The 5284-nt window shown below is 39.0% G+C and overlaps 1 pseudogene; it reads right to left on the bottom strand.

Moving 5' to 3' along the window:
* Window positions 1-2818: 2818 nt before the first annotated feature.
* On the bottom strand, window positions 2819-5168 carry LOC109553248 (olfactory receptor 5M9-like; annotated as a pseudogene).
* Between the last annotated feature and the right edge of the window lie 116 nt (window positions 5169-5284).

Below are 5284 nucleotides of genomic sequence, written 5' to 3'. Positions count from 1 at the left end.
AGTAATATTGTGAGCTATTTTCATAGGGCAAAATAAAAACCATTCCTGAATATGCTGAGTAGTCTGCTATTTTGGAAAATACTGGCCAAAAAATTGATTGTATAAGTTATTTAGAAACAGTTTAGTTTATTTTATCCAACTTATCTTAGTAAACATTTCATTGTTAAATTAGATTTCACATTTATGTGAAGACATCAATATTGCCATGTTAAATTATTTATATTAAACTTTATTTTAATTTATGCCTCACCTAACCTCAACACCCTTATTAAAGCAGCAACAAGGTGTTCTAAGTGGATGTAAACTGTACAAATTCTGAAGAGAAGCAATGAATTGCAATCCTGATTTTCAAGTTCTTAAATCAACTTCGTTTGGGGTCAGGGAGCACAGTTGCACAGAAATTAATCTTGGGAATCATGACTGTCAATTGCCAAAGATAAAACGCAAGAGAGGAGAACATCTTTGTTGTTGCTATTTTTTAAATAATTCCAAAAGTATAATTTAAATAGTTAGAAGCACAGCAGTGAGCTTCTATAGTAAACTACAGAGTAAGGGCTGGACCTGAGATTGGCAATGTGAGAAGGGTTTAAAGGTCAGTGAATCTTTCAGAAGGAATCTGGTGCCCCTTCTGGGTAGCACACTGGATTCAGGGGAGGTTGCTGCAAAACCACAGGTTTACCAAAGAAACTTCAGATACATTTGAAGAGCTCCTAGAGCAGAAAGGATGATAGCCTGGGAGACTAAGAAAAACTAAAGTGAAACCCAAGTTCTAACATTGAAACAATACTGTAAAGAAATATATTAGTTTCATCGGTCTGAGTTAACAAAGTACCACACACTTATTGACTTAGAACAACAAAAATTTATTTTCTCACAGTTCTGGAGCCTACAAGTCTGAAGTCAAGGTACTGGCAGAACCAGGCTCTCTGTGAAGCTCTAGGGGAGGTTCCTTCCTTGTTTTTTCCAGCTGCTCATGGTCCCAGGCATTCCTTGTCTTGTAAGCATCTTTCCAGTCTCTGCTGTCTTCTCATGGTCATCTTCCCTCTACATCTGTGTCCAAATGTCTTCATTCTTGTAAGGACATCACTCACAATGGAGAAGGCAACGGCACCCACTCCAGTACTCTTGCCTGGAAAATCCCATGGATGGAGGAGCCTGGTAGGCTGCAGTCCATGGGGTCGCTAAGAGTCGGACACGACTGAGCGACTTCACTTTCACTTTTCACTTTCATGCACTGGAGGAGGAAATGGCAACCCACTCCAGTGTTCTTGCCTGGAGAATCCCAGGGACGGCGGGGCCTGGTGGGCTGCCATCTATTGGGTCGCACAGAGTCAGACATGACTGAAGCGACTTGGCAGCAGCAGCAGCACACTGGATTAATGATCCAGTGTACTTCAGTATGACTTCATATTAACAATTGCATCTTCAACAACCCTATATCCAAATAATGACCTTATAACCCAATGATCCTATAACCAAACTCTGAAGTTCTTCAGGTTAGGAACTTAACACATCTTCTGGGGGAACAATTTCACTCATAATAAGTGTGTGTAAGTGTGTGCATGCTCAGTTGTGTTCGACTCCGTGTGACCCTATGGACTGTAACCCGCCAGGCTCCTCTGTCCATGGGGTTTTCCAGGCAAGAATACTGGAGTGGGTTGCCATTTCCTTCTCCAGGGGATGTTCCCCCAGGGATTGAAATCATGTCTCTTGCCTTGCAGATGATTCTTTGCTGCTGAGCCATTGGGGAAGCCCCACTAATAAGTAAGGACAGTTAAAGATGTGCTGGCTCAAATGTATGGTGAAAACACACCTTATCTACACCTGCAAGCACAGTGCAGACAAAAAATAGCTGAGGTTTCCTAAGCTTAAGAAAGAGACTTGTAAGTACCTAAAAAGGCTAGCGAAATGGCCCAGATGACGGGTCAAAAGGGATCCAAAACCAGTTGATGTGACAACTGGAGTCTTAAAGGTCATAACAAGCCCAGGGACTCATCAAGCAGTTAGGACAAAGGGATATATAACCTAATATCTAATATAGATCAGAAGCTTGAGTTTTTCTCCTTCTGGTTAAGACAGAAGACAAGATGCCCTCCTCTCAATACCAGAATAGTTTCTGAAGAGACTTGATCATTCTCAGGTAAAAATTGTCCTAGTGAGTGGTAAGATGCAGAGATGAAGTGACAAGGATATGTTTATGGAAAGTATTATAAGAGCAAATATAGCACTATAGCTAAGTGAACTCCCAAGATGCAGTGACTTAATAAAGTAATTTACTCCTTTCTCAGGCAGCAATATGAGTTAAGGGGTTTGGGAAAGGCAATTAGACCCTCAATATGTGGTTTCCATCTTTGTCTAAAAAGTGATCATTTCAGTGGCAACATTTTCAAGTGGAAAGGAAGAGAATAAAGTCCGTATCTAATGGCTTTAACATAGACAAGGTGATCTTTAGGTTTCAGGCATCACTTTCTACTGATGGCTCATTGCCAAGACTTGACAACATTATGTATCCCACCAACAAGGAGCAATGGGAACAGTGGTAAACAGCTGGATGACAAATGTTTTACTTATAAAATAAAACATAAAATAATGGACACTGAGGAATATGTCTGCCATAAGGATCACAGAAAATGTGATCTTAAGGGGTCAAGTTATAATGATCTCTGTCAGTACGATTGTTTCTTGAGCAGCCTATCGTTTCATACTTGACACCAACTTGTTAGAAGCAAACTTGAGTGATTTGAAAACATTTAAAAAAAAAAAAACTTTGTTAATGTAGTTTCCAATACTAATCAAATGGTACTCTTTCTTCCTGCTCAGAACCTAAAGTTAAGAAAAAGAACTCTCCTCCCACCATATGCTTTTTCTCAGAACCAATCTGAGGGAATGTGGCTTGTGGGCAATTAGTACATTAGCCTGAGTAACAATACTTTCTGTGCTTAAATGAATCCATCTTTCCAGTGATACTACCACAAGTAAGTGTTACTTCTCAGAGTCTTTCTACACGTTTTCAGTTGTGCACCCCTTTTAATTGGATTAGCCCTTAAACAAGAATAAACTCATTCATGAGAAATTACTTCTGCTTCTGATTTGCCTTTATGCTGGTATTATTAGCAAGAGTAAACAAGGACAAAAAATGTATTCCACTTATATTAAGAATGAAGGTAGATTAAGTGGACACCAATCAACATAAATTGAATTGTAAACGTGTACTCAGATTCCAATGGATACTAGTTTGAGCTGTGCTGATCACATTTTAACACATTTCTAGTGCAATGACATTTGGCTTTACACAGATTCTTATCTGGTTGATCCACTCTAGTTATTAAAAGCTTCACTTAAGCAGCTAAATACAGACCTAAGAATGTAATGTTAGTGACAAGAATTTGGAATCAAACAGTACCTTCATCATAGCAATCAAATGTTTAACAGGACATTTTTCTGATCAAAAGTCAGATTTTAAATGACAAAAATCCATATTGCTTCATCTTTTTAAACTATGAGAAGGACATGATAGGCTTTACTCATAAATTTTTCATCTATTTAAATTAATGAAGAGAAAAACAACTAGCCAAAATCCAAACCAAAGAGTAGAATTACAGTGAGTCAACAGATTGTTTGAAATACAAATACTGTTAATTATAGAGCAATACATACTGAGAGTTAACCTTCTGATTGATTCATGACACTAGTTGAAGATTCTGAATACATTTTTGTTTTCAAAAGTCCATGCATGTATGAATATTGTTGAAAGCTTTTTTGGTAAATGAGGATCCACCAACTTTTACATTCATGGAAAAGTGATGAAGTCTTAATTTTTTCTCATGAAATTATATATTACTTATAAAACAAGTGAAAAGCAATTATATATAGAAAATATCCTAAGAAAGCATATTCAACTCCTACAAAGATACCTCCAAATTAACATGTGCTTATCCAAATGTGTTTATGAGTTGTCTGATGACTACACTTAGCACAATTTTACATACACTGTGACTAACAGTAATAGGTCAGGGTTAGTATGTTTGCATATGTAGATAAAGGAGGCTTAGTCCTGAGAGTCCGTTCACGGGGTAAACCATCACTGTGTTAGACTGGACCTCTTAGTATATTTAAGTGTTGCCGGTATACAGTCTATTTTAAACAGGGTTATTTATATGCCTGGACACTTATAACAGGAAGTGGCATACACGGAATTATGTGCTGCAGGTTCACTGTCAAGTTTGCCTTGACGATTGCTTTGTTGACCGCCTCTTTCACACCTTTGTTCCTCAAACTGTAGATCATGGGGTTCAGCATGGGAATCACTGTGGGGTAAAACACAGCCACCATCTTCCCCTGCTCCACAGACTCTTCAGTGGGCCTCCTGAGATACATGAAGAGAAGAGTCCCATAAAACATGGTAACAGCTGTCAGGTGGGACCCACACATGGAGAATGCCTTCCTCCTGCCATCGGCAGAGTGCATGTGCAGCACGGCCGCTACAATGAGGGTATAGGAAATGAGAACCACAGAGAGGGAATATGTGAAATTAATCCCAGCAATAACAATCATGGTGCATTCTTTACTGTGGACCCCTCCACAGGCAATCTTGATAAGAGGAGGGTCAGCACAGTAGAAGTGGTTGATTTCAAAGTTTCCACAGAAGTACAGGCCATATGTCCACAGTGTGCAGATAAGGCTGACAGAGAACCCATAGATGTATGTCACAGAGATGAGAAGAGCACAGACAGTCCTGGACATTTTACTGCCATAAAGCAGAGAGCTGCAGATGTCCATGTAGCGATCAAAGGCCATCACAGCCAAGATATATACTTCCACGTGGACAAGGGCTATGAAGAAGTAACACTGCACCAAACACCCTACATAGGAAATGGTTTTTGTTTGATAGTAAGTTTTCCAGCATCTTCAGAGTGACATTGGAAGAGAACCACACATCCACAAAAGACAAAGGACTCAAGAAAAAGTACATGGAGCTCTGAAGCTGGAGGCTGATGCTGATCAAAATAATCATACCAATATTCCCTATCAGAGTGATCATGTAAACTACTAGAAACACCACAATAAAGAGACCTTGAAGCTCCTGATGACTGGTCAACCCCAGAACAAATTCTGTCACATCTGTGAAATTTGGCATTGCCTTCACTTAGACCCAGTCTGCAGTGCCTATGGACAAATTAAAAGAAACGAATGAATCTATTTTATTCTTGAAAATTTTGAGTCATGCTCATCAGTATTCTAGTTCAAATAATATAAAAATCAACGTAGACTTTGCACAAAGTTT

This window comes from Bos indicus, chromosome 22 (genome assembly GCF_029378745.1).
Source record: "Bos indicus isolate NIAB-ARS_2022 breed Sahiwal x Tharparkar chromosome 22, NIAB-ARS_B.indTharparkar_mat_pri_1.0, whole genome shotgun sequence".
Lineage (NCBI taxonomy): Eukaryota > Metazoa > Chordata > Mammalia > Artiodactyla > Bovidae > Bos > Bos indicus.
The sequence above is the reverse complement of the archived record's forward strand: the minus strand, read 5'-3'. Positions and strand labels throughout refer to the sequence as shown.